Here is a 25,771-nt window from a genome sequence, read left to right as displayed (position 1 = left end):
AAGGAAGGAAGGAAGGAAGGAAAGAAGGAAGGAAGGAAAGAAAGGAAGATAGAAAAGAAAAGAGAAAAAGAAAGAAAAGCGGAACATCTTAATATTTAACTCCAGACATGTGTGGTTGTTAGGAAAGAAAACCAAAATGCTCCACATTGCCTTTTCAGTAATGGTGGAAAACAAAAACAAAAACAAACAAACAAACAAAAAACTAATTTACATTTCAAGTAAAGAAAAGTTCATAACAAGTGGGCTTTAATTTCTCATCCATGACTCTCGGGATAACATCTTTCTTAGGAGAGTTCAGTGGGAGCAGAATCTCATTATATTGCCAGCCCTTAGCTTTACCTTGAAGTCCTGTCTCAGCCTCCAGGTGCTGGGCTTAGAAATGTACACGACTATGGTCCAGAATGGATCATTCATATTTTAGAAAATTCTTTAAAAAAGATTAGTTAATAAAATGAATAATCATTTATTTTATGTGTCTGAGTGTTTTACACTCATGCATTTCTGTGCATGTGTGTGCCTAGTGCCCTTGCAGGCCAGAAGAGGACGTGGCTATCCTGGAACTAGAGTTACAGACAGTTGTCTACCACCATGCGAGTACTAGGAATTAAACTTAGTCCCTTTGGTAGAGCAAGCAGTGCTCTTAACCCCTGAGTCATTTTTCCAGCCCAAGTTTTAGGCAGTTCTTATGGACAGACACAGATGCATTTTTCTGAAGTTAGGAAAGAAATTTTACTTTTCAATTTATTATAGGACTAGAAAATTATATAAAAGGAGAATAGAGAAAAGTGATGTGAAACTTTGAGCTAGCTCTATTGAAAAAAATAGGTTAATGTTGAGATTGCCCTGTTAATTGTTTTTATTTATTTCAAACATATTTTCATCACTTTACAAATCTGTTGAAATAATGTAGTCCTGAAATGATTATGTAAATAAACTTGTTTTTTTTTAATTAGTTTGGGCTCCTAGGACAAAATACTACAGACTTGTAGTTATAAAGTAGAGAAATTTATGCCTTACAATTCTACAGTTTAGGAAGATTAAGATGCTAACAGAGTTAGTATCTGGTGTAGTTCGATTTTTTTATTTTCTCCAAATGCTACCTCCTTGATCTATCTCACCAGCATAGGGATGCATGGGCTCCTTAGCTGTGTTTCCCTCAGGCACTAATGCCACCCATGAAGGTTCAGTTCCTATGACGGAATCACCTTGCAAAAAGACTCTGCCTTCTAATGTCTTCACATTAGTGAGTGTATTTCAACATAGTGAATATTGAGGTGACATATAGCAACCCCTTTCTGCAAATTATTAACCTGTACCATTAGAATTCTAATCATGACTTCTTTGCATGTGTATGCAACTTTTCATATTTTTGAGATGTGGAATGGGCAAGACTTTTGAATTTTGTTTTTAGAGTGCATGGTGTGGGGAGAATGCCTCTTTGTAAAATAACTTTTTTTTTTTAATGACTGATTTACAGACAAAATGCTGTAATTTCTTATTGCCGCTAGCTGTGGTGTGGGATTTACCCATTCATTGTTCTTTTGAAAGCTTTACTTCCTTCAGGGAATGTGTTGATTTCCCAGTCCCTGAACATATGCTGAAAAAAATGCATTCTTTATTTTCTTTTACATTTGTGAAGTTCGCTCGTCACACACATACAATAATTGTTTCATGAACTCAAATGCTGAAGTGAAGTTAGCAATTAAGGAATATATATATATATATATATATATATATATATATATATATACATACATTCATATTATATATATATAATATATATATATAAAATAGTTCAGGTTTTATACATTCATTAAAATTTTTTTAAAAAAGTTAAGGAAGAGAAAGAGCAAAATCCCAAGGAACCGGTCAACAGCTTTATAGGCTGTGCTGTGCCCGTCACTACTCCGTTCCTTGTGGAATTACAAGGTGGCTGTGAAAATGTAGTCTGAATACATTAGAGATTGTTGCTTATTCTCCTTAATGAGAATCAAAGTAAAGAAGCTACATCAGATGTTTTTCCAATTCTAATTGTTCATTGTCATCCGTCTTGGCCCACATTGTCATGCTCTCTTTTCCTAACGTGGGGTAGGAAGGGGATAGATAACCTTTGCTCCATTCACATTTTAGACTTCTTCTATTTCAGTTGTGATGGTGGCAGAGAAACATCTGTACTCTCTTCTGTTGTTCCTTGGTTCCCTGGTTATTGATGTCACTTTCAAAAATTGTATAGAAAACGTCTTGAGACTATGTTAACTCCTGTTTTGTTAGTGCCTGCCTACTTCTAAAGTTAATAAATATATTGTTTCCTTGAATCAGTAAAAATTTTCTTTGCACAGTAATTGTATATCAGTTATTATTATTATTATTATTATTATTTTTGGTTTTTCGAGACAGGGTTTCTCTGTGTAGCTTTGCGCCTTTCCTGGAACTCACTTGGTAGCCCAGGCTGGCCTCGAACTCACAGAGATCCACCTGGCTCTGCCTCCCGAGTGCTGGGATTAAAGGCGTGCGCCACCACCGCCCGGCCCAGTTATTAGTTTAAAGCATTGTTTGTTGCATTAACTATATTTTAAATACATATAAAATTTGTAAATTATTAAGATATGAGATGATAAATTCACTCAATGTTTTCTAATGTTACCTCAAGTAGTTTTCAAGTGAATTCAAGATGCTAAGGGATTTAAGAATACCTAGTAAAGATTACCATCACTGTCTTTATGACACAAGTGTACCCTTGCTGAGTTCAGTGAGTGGTCATATTTCATGCTTGGACTTATGTGGACCATCATTAGCCAGAATCACCTTCATTCACTTATTATTTATTCCTAGGAATGTCTGTAAACCTTTAAAATGACCTCTTGCTTATTATTCTGGGGAAAGAGCAGTGATTGTCCTCAAATTTACCCCTGTGACAAGTCTCTACTTCCATTTTCTTCTTTCTTATTAGGTGACTTCTCCTGTCACTCCCTTCTTTCCCATGAACTGACTGATGCATCATTAAGATCAGTTCCCTTCATTTTTCTCTGCACTCCATCCCTGGATACGTACTACTAGGATGCTACATTCTGTCTTCCACATCGGCTGCCCCTGTCATTATATGTCCATGTCTTCTCAATGGACAGTACCACCACTGAGTTACCAGCTAACCAGGCTAAAAATTTCTTATGTCATCTCCAGCTATGACAGAACCTCTCATACATCAACATGAGCCTGCACTACCTCTCAGACATCAACACGAGACTGCACTACCTCTCATACATCAACATGAGATTGAACTTCTCATTCCGTCCTTCTAACCAAACCTCAAGTTGTTGCTTTTTATCAACTAGAATTCTGCTTTAGCCTTCTGCTGTGCATTCCTGATTCTGTTTGTGGTGTTATAAAAAATACACTGAACATGGTGAAGAGAGAGCATTATTAGCATCCTGGGAATTAATTAGATTTAAGTCCCTCTGAAGGGTTTCTAAAGCAGTGCATAGAACATGTTTTCAGTTATTATTTAAACTGTGTACTTCTTGAACTCAAAGCTTAGCTTATGCATAGGGATCGCTTTCAGTCTTTCCAATTGCACATGTGAAGGATAAGATTTTACAAGGCCACGAAAATAACTAATATCCAGGAAGAAGAAGCATAAGGTATCTCCAAACTAAACAATTACAAGAGCTGAACGCAGGTTTCGGGGTGTGGGGCATGCATGACACTTCCCAAATGCAGAGATCATGACAACAAGTCAGGAAGGTCTACAGAGAATATAGTTTATGACAAAGGAGTGTGGCTAAGCTCTTTATAAATAACCATCATATCATCAAGTATAATAGACTTCATTTTATTCTCGTTTTACAATTAATTAAATTTAATTACTTTCTAATAATTCATTTAAAACAAAAAATAATAACTTTGCACATAGGATTTGTAACATAGATGTGAGGGGGATTAATGATTTCAAAACATGATACTGAAATCCTTCTTTTCCTAGTAGGTCACCTAATAGAAGATAATTGAACAAAAACAAAGAAAAGAAATAATTTAATACCCTAAATATGCAGGCCAAATGATGATAAGAAAAGAAAGCAGGCAAGCAAAAATAGTCTCTGAAACAATTTGACAACAGATGGCAAAGATACAATGAATTGCAATTGTACATTTTATGGTTATAAATACACATGAATTAAATATGCCAAGTCTGTGGTCCAATTATCAAATTACCAAATCAAAAACCCTTTGTAAACCCTCCACAAGAAGCACATGTGCATACAAAGACATGAATCATTGGAGTTAAAGGAGTAGAAAAATATATATCAGACAAGATGAACTTTAGTAGATGGGACACTGTATAAAGATAATGTTTTCCTTTGATAAAGAATAAATTAATCATTATTTGTTCAATGCTTAAATGCATCTGAAAAAAATTAAACACATAACAAACACTGACAAACCAATAATGAGAAAAAGACAAATCCACAACCAACAATGGTTTTAATATTATTTTATTAGTAACAAAACAAGTAGATGGAAAATCATGAAGTATGCAGTATGCTTGAATGACACCATCTACCAATTTGACTTAATTAGCCATTATGTCGTTCACTGGGATAGTACAAAATACACTAGACTATGAATTGCTCATGAAGCATTTTCATAATATAACATATGCTTAAGCACAATGTTCTCAACGCAACAGAAAAATTGAACTAAGAGTATATTAGAGGACAGAAATTTAAAATTAGAAAATAAAAATATATCAGAAATTCCAATTTTGGAAACAGCATTTCTAAACAAGCTATCTATCAAAGGAGAAAATATAAGAAATTAGAAAGTATTTGATGTGGCATAAAAATTAAAAAAAAACAAGTCCTATTAAAATGTGTACATTATAGCAAAAGAAACATTTTAGAGAATTCAATGCTTTAGGTACTCATGGTAGGGGAAAATGATCTAATTCTGAGCATCCATTTTAAAAGATGAAGAAAATTAAACAAAGACTAAAACAGGACTATTTGATAAAAAAAGTAGAAAGTGGGAAACAGTAAATAGCAAGTATAGAAGTAGATAGCTCTGTGAGGATAGAATAAATGAAGTCTGCAGCAATCCAGTGGAATGACAGTATGAAGCTCCATTAAATAATGGTCCCAAATGTCCAGTGCAGTTACATATGCATGCCAAATTGATTCACCCCTAAGCTTCTCCTTTTTTTTTTTTTTAGGCTGTTTGGCTTAAAATGATAAGAAAATCTAAAATGCTATGGAAAATATTTTATTTCTATGGATTTCTAGTTATATTTCATATTTGTATTAGGAAAATAAAGTGATATTTTGTTGTAAGATTGGAAATGGTTCTTTCTCACAAAGAGATCCTGGAAAAGGAGTTGGAGAAATAGGAGACAATACCTTTGTTGGAGCACTATACCACCCACAAGCCTAAAATGTGATCCCTATGGAACCCTGTGATATTAGCATAGAGATTGTAAACTTCCTGCTCTCTCCCAGAAACAAAACTTGTCTACTCTGCCTATCAAGATTTCTGAAATCTTCCTATTCTTTGGAAGCACAGCTCCATTACCCAGAGAGTCACACAGTTAAATATTTCCCTTCCTAAGCCCCCATGTAGCCTGTACAATCTGGAAGTGTGAATATGGAGCAATATAGGAGTACACTGTGAAGATGTGTCTCTGCCAAGGCACCTTCTGATTGTTTTAATAAAGAGCTGAATGTCCAATAGCTAGGCAGGTAAGAATATGTGGGACTTCCAGGAAGAAATAGGAACTCTGGGAAGAAGAGAGGTGCCATTCACCAGCAAGATGCTGAGCAAGTTGGACATTCAGTATGGAGAAGAGGTAATGAGCCACATGGCAGAATGTAGATAAATATAAACTGGTTAATTTAAGTTCTAAGAACTAGTTGGGAACAAGCCTAAGCTAAGGCAAATCTTTCTTAATTAATAAAAGGTCTCCATTTCATTATATGGGAGCTGGTAGTCCAAAGAAAGTCTGCCTACACACAAAAGTCATTGCTCTCTTGTAGCTGAACCATATTGTCTCCAGGAGGTCTGAGTTGTCTTGCTCATCTGTAACATCCCATATATACATTCATATGCCATTTTGTTATAGATTATTCTTCATATTGAACCACTGTGTTAAATGATAATGTATTTATCATATTCACCATTGCTGGAATTCTAGCTCCTATTGGAATCCTGACTTGTAGAAGTAACTGTCTTATTAAATAAGAAACACAGAGCCAATGCAAAGATGAAAGCCCAAGAGGTCAGAGCTAAGAGCCTTACCCTTCACTCTGTAGCTATCCTCTTCAGCAAGAGACCTACTTCCTGTGTGTTTGTCTTTATATAGACTTTCTGTTCTGCCTTCTCATTGGTTGTAAACCCAACCACATGATTGCATCATTACTGCCTGTCTGTACAGACCTCCAGGTTTTCTATGGTTGGTATTGAGATTAAAGGCGTGTGTCTCTATGCTGGCTGTATCCTTGAACACACAGAGATCTGCCTAGCTCTGCCTCCCAAGAGTTGGGATTAAAGGTGTGTGCTACCACCACCCGGCTTCTGCTATGGCTTGCTATTAGCTCTGACCCCCAGGCAACTTTATTTATTAACATACAAATAAAATCACATTTCAGTACAAATAAAATATCACCATACTGACTATTATGGGGTTCATATAACATCTCAGAACTGTTGTTTTAAACTTATAAGAGTGCCTAGTTGGTCTGCTGAGATCCCTTGATGGCATCACAATTCTCACTTGACTTTCTGTTCCTACTACAGTGTGCCTAGGACAGGTAGCCTAGAAGGCACTGCTAGAAGGCAAACATTTAACAAATATAGATACAGAGTTGCAGTGGCCACTGGTGGTCATAGATCATCACTTTATCTAATTCTAATACTTTAAATCTTTCCTGATTTCTAGGAAGGTCTTTTAGATGATAATCATTTATTTGCCAGTTAAACCTGAAGACTGGCACTTGTAGTGAGCCAGAAATCAATAACTTTTCAGCGTCACTAGTTGTTTCTGATAACTATATTTTAGGAGCCAGTTTGCTTAAAAAATATCAGTTTTAGACTCAGTGGGAATACCTGGCTGTTTGGGAGGTGTAGAACATAATAGATGTCCATTTAGCCTATCTGGGCATACATGATGTCAAAGGATGGCAGAAATGAACTAACCACATCAACATCATCTGGAAGGGTTTTTTAATACAATTTTTCATACAAGTTTTTGGACCTGTCTTAAAGAATCTATGCTTTAATAACCTATACAGTGACTCTTTTTAATGGTTTTATTAATTATTTGGCAATTTTGTAGCTGTACCTAATAAATTTTGGTCAGTTATTGTACCCTATTATGTCTTTCATCTCTTTCCCTTTCCTGATGAATGTGTGTATGTATATGTGTGTTTGATTAACTGAGTTTGATTATAGTCACTTGCATGAACATAAGTGGAGATTTATTTCTGAGCAATTAGCTTACCTGTGTCTACCTCACTGGAGAATGTGACAGCTCTCTCCACCAACCATTGACTGCCTATAGTCCTTCAAAGATAGATGGGTCTTATGAAGATATATCCCATGCCTGATAGGCTGTTGATGCTCAATTTTGTTCAGGCTGTGTGCTGGTAACTATGGGTGCAGTAAGCATGTGAGTTCTAAAGCTATGTTATGCTCAGAAGATACAAACAGCACTTCCCTCCATCCTCTGACTCTTATGTTCTTTCCATCCCCTCTTCCTGAGCATTTAAGGGTGATATAGGTGTACCATTTATGGAGGATCACTCAACAGTCATCTATTCTCATTGCTTTGACCCGTCATATCTCCATTAATGTCTATCCACTGAAAAAGGAAGCTTGTCTGAGGAAGACTAGCAGATGTACTTACTAATGGGCATAAACATAAATACCTAGAGACACTTTGACAACACATTCATTGCTCAGAACAGCATTAGTAACTTCTCCCCTCTCCAGGTTTTATGACCTCCTCAGCTATAAGATTTTGATTAAGTTTACCGGTCATGTGTTCCTTCACATGCTGTAGGCTTCAAGTCCAATCAGAATACAGTTGATTACTTGATAATGTCCATGCTACTATTACAGCAGTGAGAATAGCTTGTTGTTGGGTCATTATTGGAGCTAATGGTGTCCACAGATGGATAGTACTGATGATGACTTTTCTCCCCTAGCAGCCTGAATAGCAACTTCTAGCACTGTGAAATTTAGCTAATAAGGAAGAAACTTCCAGTTCAATTTCTCTAAGTTCTGCAACCAAATTATATGGTGTCTTTAGCAATAGGGCTCTCCCATCTCATTCAGGTGGGTCAGCTAATAGCAATGGCAATAGCCAGCACTTGGGGACCCCTAGAGCCTTACTGACAAGTAACTCATGGGAATATATTCCACATCCAGACATCAGGTACTTTAGACTTTTGTGGAGTAGTCTATGGTTTCTCCAGGGAACATTATACATTCATGGAAGGTGCCTTCATTCAAAGTTTTAAAAATTTTACCTTTGATAGATTTGCAATTAATTTTGTTTAATCCTTCCTCCAATCCTTTCCCCTTTCTTACCCCCTGGCCACATTCCTATTTATGCATTTCCATCCCTAGATTCCCCCCTCTATTAGATTTCATATGTGTTCTTCTATCCTACTCCCTTAAGGCCTTTTCCCCCCATACCTCTCTCCATGCTCCTGACCTCTACAGTCACTTTGACACAGTGATCTAAGAATTTGAAATAAGGATACACGTGTGAAAGAACATGCTGTGTTCTTCTATCTGGGACTGAGTTACTTCCAGATATTATATTTCCCAGGAGCATCCATTTTCCTATAAATTTCAATGTTCTTTTCAGCTTAGAAAAAAAATCAGCTGTATATCTTAGCCATGCCAAAATATGAAAAACAATGATTTAGAACTTTTAAATGTGGTAATGGTTCTTGTGAGTTTACAATCCAGTAGTTTTAGTATGCAGAAACCTTTTTTTTTTTTTTTTTGGAGACAGGGTTTCTCTGTGTAGCTTTGTAGCCTGTCCTGGAACTCACTCTGTAGACCAAGCTGGCCTTGAACTCACAGAGAACTGCCTGCCTCTGCCTCCCGAGTCCTGGGATTAAAGGCGTGCGCCACCACTGCCCAACAGTATGCAGAAACCTTTAAGAGCAGTTAGATTTAATAGGAAGTTGATGGGAGTTTAGTTAAGCAACTCTTTTCAGTTCTGAACATGGGAAGAGAGATAAATGAATATTAGTATGTGCCTGATTATGAAGAATGTGTGGGCTCTCAAGAGAGAGCTCAGTGGCTTGGTTTACTGACTGCTCTTGAAGCAGATCTGGTTTCATTTCTAACACCCACATGGAAGCTCACATCTGTCATTAACTCCAATTGCAGGGGATCTGACACTTTCTTTCTGGCCTCAGGAGGCACCAGGCATGCATCTGGTACACATACATACAGGCAAGCACTGACACACATAAAATAAATAAAATCTTTTAAAAAAACTAATATGTCAACCAGGGTGGCAATGAAATAGTCTAAGTGAGTTTCTTTGTTCTTCCAAAGGCACGTTAACTTTCAATTTTCCTCTCTGACCCTCCACTCCCATTCGACTTCAACACTTCCAGTTACTGGAGAAATACTATTCATCACATGACAACAAAAACGGCACGTACTCTCTAGTTCAAATACAACACGCTAACCGGGAATCATAACAGTAGCATGTCTTTTCTCATAACAGGTTAGCATATGTCAATGTTTCACCCTTTTAGGGCAAACGCCTTATAAACAGAACAAGGTAGATCTTACTGCTGCACACATTTCACATACTGTACATGAAAAGGCTGGACATGGGTGACTATCACCTGTGAATACCTTGGTTCTACTATATGGGTTAGTTTCTACTTGCAAAGATGTCATTACTTTTATTAATGAATATTTGGGGCTTTGGGAGATCAGGGGAAAATGAATATTCTGCCCGGAGTTTCCGTCAAAGTTCCTCTACTTTTGTGTGTAACATTCTGTGCTTTTACGATTAGCTTAGGTTGGTGTGCGGTGCGTGACAAACAGATCCCTGGTGCTGTTCTCACCTCTCACACTTTTGTCAGACTTAATGCTTTAAGCTGTATTTCTTACCCATGCCCAGGAAAATAGAAAATATTCTGTGTATATCAGCTTCATTGAAAGTAAAATAAATTAGTTACACAGCAAAAATGATTTTCCAACTATGATTTCTGTGCATTGTATTACTTGAGTCTGCATCTAGGCAAAAATGATTGTCAGTTTATAAGTAATTTTTTTAATGTTAGATTCAAAATAGAAAAAGGCATCAAAATGATAATTATATAATCACCAGGAACAGTATTTCAAAGAGGCATTTACTGACATAACTTTCATCATTTCTGCTTAACTGTATTCATTTCCCTTTGAATAGAGTGGGTCTGGTGATTCCTCTGGGAGGCAGAGATTTTCATTCTGCATGGTTCATACTATATGGAAAATAAAATCAATGTTCCCTCTCCACAAACTCCTTTTGCACCAAATGAGGAAAAGTGTTGTATGCAAAGTATCTTTGGTATCCCACTAAGGAAATGAGCTCTGAGCACATCTAGAAAAACAATCTGTAAGGTGAAGGGTAAAATGACAGGGATAGCCATGATGGAAATAGTGGGTTTTCCTGCATCTATGCCTAATACAGGGAACTTCTTCTCCTAATCAATCTTATGTCTCTCTCTGTCTGTCTCTGTCTCTGTCTCTCTCTCTCTGTGAGTGTGTGTGTGTGCACATGTGCATGCAGTATTTGTGGGTAATGCATGTACATTAAGTGTGGTATGTACATCTACCCATGTGTAGGCATGCAGAGGCTGAGAGACATGTTGACAGTCTTCCTTGATCACTCTGATCCACTTAGCCTTGAAACATAATCTGTCAATGAACTGGAGTCTTGCCTTTTAGGTTGAATGTCAGATCAGAGAGCTGTCGGGATCCATCTGTCTCCAACCCCTGATGTTGGGATTACAGGCACATGCAGCTATGTTCAGCTTTTAACGTGTACACTAGAGATTTGAATTCAGCTCCTCATTCTTTCAAAGCAAGTATATCTCAGCCACTTCCACAGTTCATGATATTTCTATGTTCTGGAGGATGAAAGATAGGTTCACTAATGTACAATTATTTAAGTTACGCATGTTGTTTGTATTGAAAGTTTCTCTGTTCTAAGAAAGGAAAGAAGTAATTCTGGGTCAGAGGAGTTGTTAGTCAGTAAAGTACCCTAGTTTTCCACCCAGAAACAACGCACAAAAGTCAAGCATGATGGCACTCTGTAATCCCAATCTTAGCAATCTCAGGAAGGTAGAGACAGGTGGACCTCTAGGGTTCACTGGACAGCCAGATTATCTAACCTACTGAGCCCCAGGTCCAAATAATAAACTTGTCTCATAAAATAATAGCTGTTTCCTGGAGAATGGCACTTGATATTGACCTATGGACTCCATGTACACACACATACAAATCTGCAGTCTTGGGTGCACCCAAAGGGGGTGGGAGCATTCACCTCTCTCTCATTTATTTGGTCCTTCTGACTGAAAATGAGACCAATCAGCTTAGTTTTAATTCCATCTTGGAACTTTTGAATTTGTAGGCTTCTAAAATTAAGAAGCATAATTCATGTTTTAAGTGAATATAATTTTTGGTACACAGTAGTCCTTCAAATATACAGGGTTATGTTCAGGTACATAAGAAAGGGTGACCTATGACTATGACATTCCTAGCTCTTGCTCAACAGTTTGGTGCTCTTTCCTTAGTTTCAATCCTTCAAGAAGTGACCTCTTCATAAACTAACTCCATGAGGTGCACATCTGAAGACTCTAAGTAGCAATAAATGTCAGCACAATTTGATCACTGATCCATTACCAGCAGTGAAGACAGATGGGCAGTAAGCAGTGGGAAAAGCTATTGGAATATTACAGGGATGCAGAGTAAGCAGCATGACCTCATCCCTGACAAATGCCAGGCTAATCATCCTTTGATTATATTGTATGAGATTTTGAAAACTAAGTTTTGCCCGAACATAATATTCTGCAGTGATTTCAATTCCTTTCAAATGTCTTGTATTTATTTCTGACTGATTAGGATGGACACTTTAAGTTTACTTGAACTTTTCTAATATGTGATTTTGACTATTGAATGAGGAAAAAACACCTGGTTTGCTGGATGAATATTTTCAGAACCTGGTTACTATTTTACTTCAATAATCCTTATTGGATTTATAATAAGGGATATATGAAATAAAATATCAAACAGCCTTTGGAACTAAAACCAGATAACAGCACATTTTTTTAAAAGCCATACATCTGCGTGCTTTAAAATTCATACAGGAAGGACAGTTTAGTATGATAGGGGACATCTTTTTTTTTGAAAACAAATCACAATTAGAAGACTCTTATGTAGTCTCTCAGGCATTTTCAGTATGTTTATGTCATTGTCTACACCATGATGTCTATTTTTATAATAAAGCATCACTATTCTCATCATCTTTATGTGCTTTCTCGGCTTTAACATAACATTAAGTTCATTTTTTTGGTAGTTGGAATAGAAGCATCCATTTTAACTACATAATTTTGAGAATTTAACAAATGAATAAATTCATATAGACACAACTACATTCAAGCATTTCCACCATAATCCAAAGTTTCTTCTTGCTCATGAGTCTTTCCATGGGCTTTTGAGTAGAATGTATATTATTTGGTGTCTGGGTGGGTTATTCTGTAGATATATGTTAGGTCTAGTTGAGGTATGAGGTCAGTAAACATGTTTTCCAAGTCTGCTAATGTCTTTATAATTGTCATAATTGTGATTTTCTTTGCAGCTGAATAAAATGTCATTGTGTATATGTACAACATTTTCATTGTTCATTCATTAGTTGATAGACATCTAAGCAGATTCTTTTCCTCATCTACTACGATTAGGACAACAATAAACATATATTGCAGATATACCTATTAAGGTGTACATAGTACTTGGGATACATTGCTGGGGTGGGGAGGGTAATTGTTGAAGTATATAATAGCTATAGTTAACATAATACTAATGGAGCAAAGCTAAATGCATTCCCACTAAGATCAGGAGCAAGACAAGGTTGTTCATTCTTCATTCTTATTCAATACAGTGCTTGATTTCTGTCATAAGACGAAAAAAAAAAAAGAAAAAGATGGATATGAACAGGAACAAAACCAAAATAACCCTATTTTCATATGATGTGATTTCATCTATAATAGACCCTAATGCCCTTACCAAATAACTCTTAAAGCTGACAAATCAGTGAAGAGGTAGGATTCAAATCCACAAACACAAAGTAGTATCCTTTCTATACAGCAATGACAAACACAATGAAAAAGAAATAAGGAATCAACCCCACTCCCAGTATCCCCCTGAATTAAAATACTAGGCATAAACCCAACAAAACAAATGAAAAATTTCTAAAATAAAAACTTGAAAACACTGAAGAAAAAATGGAGGAAGATACTAGAAGATGGAAAGTACTTCCGTGCTCACAAAGTGTAAGAATTATTATTGTGGAAATGACCACTTCATCAAACATAATCTAATGATTCAATGAAATTCCAATAAAATTCCAGGGCCACTTTTTATGTATATAGAACAATTTTTTAAAATTTGTATAGAGTAGAAAAGAAAGACTAAAGATAGCTAATGCAATCCTGAGGAAATGAATATTGCAGGAAGGATAAGTATACCTGATCTAGTTATTCCATAATGGCATAATAATAAAAACAGCATAACATTGGCAAAAAGATACCTTGATCAAGGAATAGAAAAGTGTACCCAAATGTAAGTTCATACAACTACAACTACCTATTTTTTTTTTTTTCAGAAACACAAGCTGTGAATTTACTATCTTAGGTGCCTCTCACTTTCCAGAAATCCCAGGAAAGAAAAGAAAATATCAGTTTCATACAGTCACATCAAAATTTTATCTATTGTGCAAAGAGAGGACCATGAGCCAGCAGGAAGGTCTGGGCTCCATTTCCACAGGCCACTTTACAACACCACTTCCAGTTGTCACACATTATAAGAGCTCCAAGGCCTGTGAACACACCTATGAGAGCCGTGCACTCTCCTGCTCCAGTTAAGTCTTTGGCGTTTGAACCTTGTGGGAGCTGTAGAAGCTTGCTTCGTGGTTAAGTTGCAGGTCCTGCTTCAGTCCCAGTAGCAGCTGGTTTAGGAGAGTGAGGTTGCTGTCTCTGTGAGACAGAGGCAGTTCCCTTTATATTTGATCACTGCCATCTTGGCGTGATCTTGCTCCTTCCGATTCGGAATCTGCAGCATTCTTGTGTAGCTCCCATTCTATCCTTGGAACCGAGGTGCTAGTACTTTGAACAGTTTTGGGATCAAGTCCTTCTCAGTGAGCCGGAAGTCAGCCATGCTCATGGCTCGTTCCTTGGTGTCTCCTACCTTTCCATAGTCGATAAGCTTCTGCATGTAGGCCCTCATCTCATCCACGTGTGCCCATGACGCCTCGATATGTTCAACATCATCAATAAAATGATGTTGGGGAGACCTGGATATTAATATGCAGATGAATGCAATTAGATCTTTATCTCTCACCCTGCAGAAAACTTAGCTCCAAATGGATGAAAGATCTCAACATAATGCTAGTACACTTCAGTGTATATCCGTAGCTAATAATTCTTCACAGGATTTTCATTTCACAATAAAAAGTACAATACATGAAATTTCAAAAAAATTAAGAAGTATCTGTAAAGCAAAGAAACCTATTGCTCTTATGAAGATGCATCCTGCAGAAAGGAGAAAAATCTTTTCGCTATACATTTGAGGGAGGATTAATGATGAGAATATATGAAGAACTCAAAAAACCTAAATACCAAGACAACAGCCCTATTGAATCCAGTTAAACTTAACTACAGAACAGAACTTGGAGTTCTCAAAAGAAGAAATAAAAATGGCTGGGAACCATTTTTAAAATTGTTCAACACCAATAGACAACATTGCATACTAAATACATACTAAAACGAACTGCTTTAGGATTCCATTTCATCCCAATCATAATGTCCATCTCCAGGAATACAAATGATAACTAAGCCTTCATGGAAGTGCTGACACGGCAATTCTTATATATCATTGGTAGGAGTGTAACCTAGTGTAGCATCTTGGAAATCAGTTTAGATGTTCTCAGAAAATTAAAATCAAAGTTATAATACACTTAAATTATACACTCTTGGGCATATACCCAAAGGATTCTATACCCTGTGACACAGACATCTTCACATTGATATTTTCCTGATGAGTTTGTGCTTTTAGAATATGAAATGGGCCTGGCGGTGGTGGCACACGCCTCCCTTTAATCCCAGCAGAGCCAGGTGGATCTCTATGAATTTGAGGCCAGCCTGGTCTATAGAGCGAGATCCAGGACAGGCACCAAAACTATGCAGAGAAACCCTGTCTTGAAAAAAAACAAAAATAATAATATTAAAGAAAATGAAATGGCTCTGTGATAATAGTCTTTCTTGAAAATTACTTGATCTCTAATCAACATAGCCTTACTAGATTTCTTGTTGATTCTGAATAATAAGCAGCTTCCTTTAACTTTTAATTTATTTCTTGTTCTTCTGTGCAAACTGCCCCTTGATAGGCATCTGCCTTGATAACCCTCTGTCCTCATGTTATATTAAGCTTGGCGATATCAGCCTTAATTTGTGCTTAGATAGACTTGTTTGATAAAATACACTTTTTTACTGAGGCTAGACTTAAGTCTGTCATGTTATTTGTTCTTTCTTGACTTGATAGCTCTTATAACTTAACCTGTTTCTGTTTCTCTTTCTCTATGTCTTGCCCCAGGACTTTTTACCTTTCTTTCCTTCTGTATATCTTATTTTCACTGCTCCTTGTATCTGACTGGTGGCTGCTTGGCTTCGGGCCCCAGGCATGTCCTCTTTCTTCCTCCTTTTCTTCTCCTTCTTCTCTCTCAACCTAGATTTCTCCTCCTACTTATTCTCTCTGCCCACCAGCCACACCTATCCCTCTTCTGTCTAGCTATTGGCTATTCAGATTTTTATTAGACCAATCAGGTGCCTTAGGCAGGCAAGGTGAAACAGCAACACAATTTACATAATTAAACAAATGCAACACATATTTACATCACTAACAAAGGCAGCAGAAACAAATGTAACACACCTTCACATAGCTAAAGTAATATTCTGCAACATAATCAAATGTAACATACCTTTACATAGTTAAATATGTAACTATGATGGTAAATTTGTTTTATGTGCCATCGCAACTGTAGTCCTCTGGCTAGGTGGTGCATTTAGGTACAGGTGTTTCTTAGATGTGGTTAGCATCTAAAATTAATTGACTTGGGCAGTGGAAATTATCCTGAACAATATTTATATGATTCATTATCAAATAAAATGGTTTAAAATTAAAGTTTTACTTAAAAAAAGAAACTCACTTTGTAGACTTCAGAGTCAGATCCTGTCTAACTCATTGTCTGTTTTAAATAGCATTTTACACCTTTATTGTTATTATGGTTTTTGTTATTGTTGTTGTTGTCATCACTGTTTGCTTCCAACCATGCCCATGCAGTGCCTGTGGAGGCCAGAAGAGAGCGTTAGATCCCCTACACATGGAGCTCCAGATGGTTGTGAGCAGCCATGTGGGTGCTAAGATTTGGAACCTGGATACTCTGAAAAAGCAGTCAGTGCTCTCAACTGCTGAACCATTCTCTCTACCCTCTACCTGAGATTTTCTATTATGCCATTATATTCAGACTATCATAGTCAGACTCCACATGTGATGGCCTAACTCCTATGACTTTGTTTTTTTTTTGTGCCCATGTGCACAAACATATGCACTTTATTCTCCTTGTTTAGATTTTTTTTTTTGAGACAGGGTCTCACTACAGAGCCTTTAACTCATAGAGATTCACCTGTCTGTGCCCCTAGAATGCTGGGATTAAAGGCAGCTATCACTTCTCTTTTGAAAGTTGATTCTGTTAGAGGAGAATCTAATGATGTCATTTTCTTTTATTGTTGTTTCTGAGTTTTCAAGGACTGAAACTAATCTGGTTTTACATAAAACATGCTCATGGCAATTTTTCAGTGGCCAAGAAGGCCTGCCACTCTACAGTATGATATGGCAATACAGAGATATAGCATATTGATATTGGGTACTTCTCATTCACTATCTACAGAAAAGAAGGTGATAAAGTATTTAAAAGGCATTTAAATTATAAGATTTATATGTTTAGATTTTATGTGTAAAATTTGCAACATTTACAAATTATACCCAATCTCTGAAAGTAATAATAGTTTCAGATGAACTAAAAATACTGAAATGACAATAAAGATGTGTTATTGGTCTATCTTAGCTTTATAAGTTTTTATTTTCCATTTTTTGTTTATCCTTTGCTCTTTATTTTTCTTTCTTAAAAATGACTGCCACAGATTTTTGTATGTTTTTATTTAGTTACAGATTTTTTTATGGGGGAGGATAGTGTTTTATTTTGTTTTCTTGGTTTGGGGGTTTGTTGTTTTGTTGGTTTATTATTTTTTTGAGAAATAAATTAAATTTGAGTGCATAGAGATGGGGAGAGGATCCAGAAAGACTTGGGGGAAGGAAAGAATACCTATCTATTAATCAAAAGTTAAAAAGTGCCTGAAATAATAACAGATATAATACAAATTAAAACCTCAAAATTTAAAAGCGAAACAAAAGCATAATCTAATAATGCCACTGGATTCCAGTCTAAGAGTTTTAACATATTGCTATGCATTAAAAAATTTTAATATTTGAAAAATGATTGCTATAGTTTGGATATGTTTAGCTATATAAGTTTCTTCATTTTGAATCTTTGTGAGGTGAGAGGAAACAAAGCCTTTGAGAAGTGTGAACTAGTGGGTATCATGTCATAGGGAGTGAGATCCTTGAAGAAATTAATGCAGTTTTTAGGGGCCCCTAGTTAGTTATCAGACAGGAACACAATAGAAGAGCGAGATGGATTCCTCTCTGCTCCTGTTCTGTGTCTGCTTCCCACCTTTTGCTGCATTTATACCATCATGACATTTGCCAATAGGACCTCACTAAAAATAAATCTGCTAAGAACATACAACCTCAGCCTGACGGATTCTAAAACTGTACATGAAATAACCTCTCTTCTTTTCTTTTACAGTATCTAGCCTTGGATGTTATCTTACAACAATATCACACAGCCCAATATAAAGTAGAAAAACTTAAATAACCCATAATCATTATAGGGAATCTCATATTCAGCTTGCCACTCTTTTGCCTAGGGTAATTGTTCAAAGTTGAATTTGTAATTTCTGTGGCATGAAGCAAACTCAGCAAGAAAGACGTCATCTCAAAGGATAAATTCAAAGGTAACCACAGAGAGTGTATTCCTACCTAGTGAGCATGATTTCAGTTTGCAGACGTATGCTGCCATAAAATTTAAATACAATGTCTGAATAAATTTTGTTGAACTTTTCCATCATTCTTTAGAGTTCTGTGACATATTTTTGGGTGTACATAATCTCCTAGGGCTTTGTTATTCACTATAACATCAGTTGATGGAAATTTTCTGTATTTAAAAAATTTAAGCTTCAAAAATAAATAACTAAAGTATGATTGATAATTAGTATTTTAACTATTTTGTTTACCACAATTCTAATTTGATGTATAATTACATATGCAATTCACACATTAAGACCAATCTCTGCAATTTGTAAACAGTAGAAATAGATGAGGGATTTAATATGACAGGTGGTGTTGATTTAGTAAGCTTCAGTGGAGAGAGAATTTTCTCCTTGACTGTGTGCCTAATACTTTTGGAAGGCATTGAGCATTTGCCTGAGGCCTGCAAACATTGAACTTTTGGTTCATATTGCTGAAATACATATTATACAATGCTTCATGTGTACTTGATTTAAAGTGAAAGAAAATCTGTAGGCCTTTTCTTCATTAGCATACAACTTTGACTCAAAATCTGACTGAGAGTTTTGAAGTGATATGTAGACCTAATGGGCACTAATATCTGAAACAGGAGGGTAATTTATTCTTACAATATTTTTAAGTTATTCTAGACTAAAAGTAGTCTAACATAGCATTTCCTGAAGCGAAAGTTGCTTATTAATCTCATTTATAATTTTGTTTCTTGTTCTCTTATTCCATCACTAGCATTATGTTTATAGTTTTAATAAGTAAGAAATGTTTGATGCACATTGCATTTAAAAATATCTACAATAACCGACTTCTATTCTTTCCTCAAGTTAGATTTTTTTCTTTTGCCTTATTAGGAGCCTCTTTGGCAATAAGGAGTTTCATCTTCATGCCTTGTGATGGTTGAACTTGTAAACATGGTTGAATTTGGAAGAGTGGGAATGTACCTCTGGACTTGGTTGTGATGGATTTACTAAAACAGTTTGTTGAAGTAGAAAAATCAACTCTAAACAGGCGTGGCAACATTAGATAGAACAGGGTTCAAGACTGGATATAGAGGAGTGAGCTCAACATCAGCATTTATCATTGATGCAATGTCACTCTATATTTCTGCCACCAAGCCTTCTCTGCCATGATAGACTGGGAGCCAAAATGAACTATTCCTCCTTTGAGTTCCTTCTGACAGGTATTCTTATCTCTGCGCTAAGAAAATTATCCAGTGTATACCCAGACCTGTACTCATGTCAATCTCAATTTTCATTTTTATTGTTTCTATGTGAAAAGCTATGTCCATTTTCTGAAATCCTTTGTATAGAAACTTAGTTTTAATCACTGAAACTTAATAACCTGTTTCTTTTAATTCTTTTACACTATCTTTCTGTTTGATTATCTACCAAACATTCTGACATTTTAACCCTTTGACCCTTGATGCCTCCTACTTTTGTTACTTTGTACTGGGGCTATTTAAATAATTGATATTTTCTTTCTGATCCAAATTTGAAACTGTTTCCCAAGTACTTCCTGCAACATTAAGTTTAGATTATATTGTGTTCTTTTCTTTTTTTTTATTTTAACACAAAAGTAACTTTTTCATTTATTTTTCTACATAATATTTTTTATTAATTACTGGGGAGTTTCACATAATGTACCCTGATCACACTCATTTCCCAGTCTTCCTAGGTCCACCCCCTTTCCTTGTGACCTCCCCTAAAGAAAAGAAAAGGAAAAAATCCAATTTATGCTGCTCATATACTCACTGAAGCATGATCAAACTCCCAGTGGTGATCCCCTTAAAGAAAAGTGAGTCCTTCCCACATCCATACCCATCAGAAGCCATCAGCTGTGAAGAGCTGCACTCCAGGATCCTATCACAACTTTTAAGAGTTTTCTTCAATGGCTTCCTATCCAGACTATTTCTGTTTGGGGACATGGGGATAGAGGTGGGGGAGAGAGGTTGTCACTGAAGCCTTCTGTGTCTCTCATTCTCAACAGTGAGTCTGCAGACATCAATACCACTGCAAAAGAAGCTTCCTTGCCCTTTACAGTTAGTGGCAGCACAGATCACTGAGTTCCATGTGAGTTCTTGCAGCACTAATGGGCACAGACATCAGCATGACCCACGGATATCAGCTTGGCTTCAGGTGGTAGCACAGGCTACAGACATCAGCATGCCACTTCTCCCCAAACCCCAAGCAGCACGGACCATGGACATCAACATGGCCTCCAGCAGTAGCACAGACCACGGGGGTCTACCTGGCTCCCACACCTCTCCCCATATGTCTCTGATTTTGTCATTTTCCACTGTGCACGTGGGTGTGTGCATGTGGGGATGTGTGTGTGCTCCTGGCATCTTCTAGTTTTGGGAAGCCACATTTTAAAACATCTTCCCATTGGACCTGCCCCGCTCCTACCTATTTCTTAATCGTTTTGGAGATACTGCAGGCTCTGCAGACTCCTTGCACTAGGGCAGTGTTCCAGCTTGTTTCTGAGTTCCATCATGCAGCTCCTACATGATGGAAATACAGGAGGGGGCACCAGCTTGATGGTGGCATCTCTCATCCAGGCACCTAACCCCTGCATGGCCTCTAGAGTTCATCAGCTACAACCTGGTGTGGATACCTAGAAGCTGGGGGTGCAGAGACATCTGGGAACGGTGGCCATTTTGGCTCCACCCCCCCCCCCCATTGTGTTATGTTCTTAGTCAAAAACTTTCAGTGTCCCCACATTGCTGAGTAAGGGGCATTGGATTAGGATCAGTAAAGTTGGAACTTTTTTTGTTCTGGACTTATTCTTTTGGAGGAAAGGGAGACAACAAGAGCTCCTGTTGGGATGGGAGTGGAGAAACACTTGTAAAATTCCTGTTACATAGTCTTTTTGCCAGTAAAAGCAGTCTAAAGAAAACCTTTTTTTTAAGACAGTATAAAGCCCTTACAAATAAATTTAACCAATTAGATCAAAGATCTTTTTATTGAATAAAAAAATTGATGAAAATAATTGAAGAGGTATTTTCCAAAGTAGAAAACTACCCTATATTCATCGTTTGGATAATAGATTGTAATTAGACTCTTCATGTTACCTAATGATCTGTATAGTCTCTACCAAAATTCTGGTGATAAATAAATCACAGAAATATAATAAAATTCTTAAGCTTCACATGTACCCACAAGTTTGCAAATAACCAAGGTAATCTTTAGCAAAATGAAAAAAAGCTAGATGTGCCATATCACTCAGTTTCAATATATACTACAAATCTATGGAAATGAAAATTACCTTGTCCTGTTATACAAACAGACAATTTTTTTTTCTATTCAGCTGTATAGACAACCTAGAATTAACAGAGGCGTTTTTCACTTGGTTAGTTTTCAACCGAATTACCCAAAACAAAGTGGTCAAACCCATCTCTTCAATTAATGCTGCAGAGATAATTGCATATCCTTGTATATAAGAATAAAGTTGGACTTTTAATTTCATACCACATAGAAACATTAGCAAAAAATAGATTAAAATCATGCATTAGAAAATGTACAGCTAGGACCAGGAAGAGAGCTCAGGTCATAAAGTTCTTGTCCCTCAACTGTGACTGTCTGAGTTTGATTCTCAGCAGCCACATAAAGATTCTGGGCATGGTGCATGTTTATAATTCGAATGGGGAAATGAAGACAAGCAGAAATATGGGGGTGGCCTAATCAGTGAGTCTGAAGCCAATGAGAAACTCTGTCCTAACAAAACAAAACCAAGGAAAAAGCTCCTGAGGAATGACACCCAATGCAGATCCCTGGCATTTACAAGCATATACTTGCACTTACATATATGAGCTCACTCACATGAATGTGCACACACACATACACACACACACACACACACACACACACACACACACACGCAACACACACCAAATAAAATAAAATAATCTAAACAACTAGTAGGAAAATATAGAGTGGATAATTGTGACATTAATCTGCAACATGTTTTGGGGAATACTACACACCACACACACATACACACACACACACACACACACACACCAAAACAAACATATAAAAAAAGATTACATCATATTTAAAGGCATCTACATAGCAAGTGATGAACAGACTGAAAAGATAACTCATCTAATTGGAAAATATCAAATTATAGATCTGATAAGTAATAGATAACTAATATACATAAAGAATTTAAATAATAACAAACAAACATACAACAGTATAGGAAGAAGTTTCTGTCCTACAAGCTGCTCTCAAGTAACCACACAGAGTCTTAATATTAATTATAAATGCTGGTCTAAGGTTTGTTACTATATGATAAATAACAACATTAGATTAGAAAGATAATATGAGAAAATCTCTTTATCTTTGTTAAATATCAGAAAGCATCGTAGACGTTAATATTCTGTTTCTAAACTCCACAATATAAAATCTATATTCTTTAAAAATAACTCCTCTTGGTTCACTATATGGTTTAAAATTTGATCCTAATTGAGATTTTCAATTTTCATTATAAATTTTACTTTCTGAAATAACTTTTTTATCTCATATAAGCTGTATCTACTACGAATTTCATAGTTCTTAGTTTATGATACTGAAGCTTTATAAAAAACTGTACTAATTATAATTTATATATCTTACAATGAATCTTAGAAAGAAGGTTGACAAAATAAGGATTTGAGTGTTAGCATAATTATCAGGTAGTTTTCATTTTATTGGAAGAAAAATAAAAATAAGATGATATATTCTTACACAGACTTTTATGAAATAAAATAGTGTATGTTACAACTTTAATACACAAAATTTTGAATGGACATTATAAATCTGACCCTTCAAACCTACATTCTCTCATTTAAAAAAGATACATTATTAAATACAGCATCTAGGAAAAGGTACTTTACTATATAATTTAGTGTTTTTTCTGATTAAAGTAAAAACAGAATATCTTAACATATTTACAAACTGTTTATATAAAAATAAGTTATATTTTGGAAAATGCTATGAATCTTTGAAACATTCTCAATTGGAATTAATACCTACGTGAATGAAACAATGTTTCAAAAAGTACAGATATAAAATACTGAACTTAAGGGTAAATATCTTTCCTTTGGCATGTGCAAGCAATAGTGTGAAGTAGACACTAAAATAGAAATAAATGCATGAGTGGAGGAAAAAATGCTAAGTTGTGAAAACTTTAAAAAGAGCACAAAGTTAGGTGGGTAGGGAAGGGCATTAGATCTGGAAGAGTTGAGAGGTAGAGGATTGAATATGATATAAACAACTTGTACAAAACTTCAAAGAACTACTGAAAGTTTAACAAAAATAACAATGCACATAAAAAGGAATTATGATATAAAATGAATAAATTGCATTTATGTTGAAAATGATTAAAGGATGTAGCTTATATAAAATCTAGTACGTATTGTATACTGATAAAAGTGAAGAAAATTTTAGCAAGCTCTGAAGAAGTGCTTGGGATATACACATTTCACAATTCACTGATGTTTGGAGAAACCAAGTTGACAATCTGTTGCCATAATAAAAATGACTATCTTTCCTGAAATGTAAAGTTCAATTAACTTCTTACTGACTGTGACACACACTGCATGGTTTGCAGACATCTCCACCTCTACGTTTTAAGAAAGTCTGTTATGGCTTCCTTGCTGCCTACCCCCTAGCATGGAGATAGATTTATGACGGCTCAAGATCAATATCAAAGTACTTGTATTTGGGGGGCTACATTAAGTGATGCTGATTACAAAAGGGGAAGTGGACTAGTACGTGAATAAAGATGAGTATATTTGCACCATATAACATCCTTTTGGACATCTCTGAATATTAACATGTACTATGATTAAGATTCATAAACAATTTCAACAAGAAACTCTCAGTTGGTCACTCGGTAGCCTGACATGAATTAAGGGCTGGGTGACTACCAAATAAGGAACTTCAACCAACCAAGATGCTATGGGAAAGCAAAAGCAATACAGAATGCCAGCTCTCTAAAATGCCACCAACTAACCTGCTGGTAATCTGTTATTCAATTGAAGTAAAGTTTTTATTATTATTACTAATTATTATCAGTACTATCTACAAGTAAGGGAGGCTTCACATTAACACCTAGTGTATTTTTTTTAATTTAAATCTTCTTTGTCATTAAAGATTCAATTACTTCTCTGATAGTGCATCTGAAATCTGTATATGTAAAAAAAAATCTGTATATGTATAAAATCTTAGGATCTAGCTTTAGGTCTGAGCTCATTGATTAGAGAAATTCCATTAGGATTTGCTAAAGTTCATGACAGAATTATTTGGAACTGGTGGACAGGGTGAGGTGAACATTTGACAAATAAATAATTTTGATAAGCAAGTGGTTTTCCCAGCTGAGTGATTTATAGTCTCAGAATGGAGATATTTGCAATAAAAAGTAATCTATTGTCCTGAGAGAGGGCTATCATTCAGAAAAAAAAATTGATTTTCAGGACATTCTTAAAGTCAACCACAGAATTCTCTTTGGTCTTGTTTATAACAACCACTGAAGTCATTCCGAGTCTTATTCTGATTGACCTGGTGGGAATACAGGCAAGTTGTTTTCAGCATGGCCCAGAATATTATATTCAAATTTGAAGTTAAAGCCAATATTATAGATTACTTTTTATTTTCTGTGTGTATAAATGTGTAAAATAGCAAGAATTTTGTTTCAAATGACAATTAACTTTTTCTCTATAGTTAATAATAGGTTTCATTTCTTTCTTTCCTTTTTTTTTTTTTTTTTTTTTTTTTTTGGTTTTCCCAGACAGGGTTTCTCTGTGTAGCTTTGTGCCTTTCCTGGAACTCACTCTGCTGTCCAGGCTGGCCTTGAGCTCACAGAGATCGACCTGCTTCTGCCTCCCAAGTGCTGGGATTAAAGGCATGCACCACCACTGCCTGGCTTCATTTCTTAAAAGCACATTTTTCAATAATTATATTTTCATATAGTCTTAAATTTCCAAACTTATATCATACTACAAGAAAAACTAAAGTCAGTTATCAAATTGAGAAAAAAGCATTTTTATTTTTCATGATATACAGAACTTTTCAGTTTCTATGAAAATACATTCAACTAAAACATAGAAATATAATGAGAAGATTATGAGCATACATTTATAAAAGCCCACTTTTTACATAATTAAAAACCAACTAATAACATACAAGTACATCTTGAAATAGTATTACTTCAAGATTACTTCAAAAAGCAGTATTACTGGAATGTGAGAATATACAGTGATAGACTCTTCTGAGTTGGAGCATTGCTCCACATTTATTTGAGCAGTCACAAA

The sequence above is a fragment of the Peromyscus eremicus genome, chromosome 18, assembly GCF_949786415.1.
Source record: "Peromyscus eremicus chromosome 18, PerEre_H2_v1, whole genome shotgun sequence".
Classification (NCBI taxonomy): domain Eukaryota; kingdom Metazoa; phylum Chordata; class Mammalia; order Rodentia; family Cricetidae; genus Peromyscus; species Peromyscus eremicus.
The sequence above is the reverse complement of the archived record's forward strand: the minus strand, read 5'-3'. Positions refer to the sequence as shown.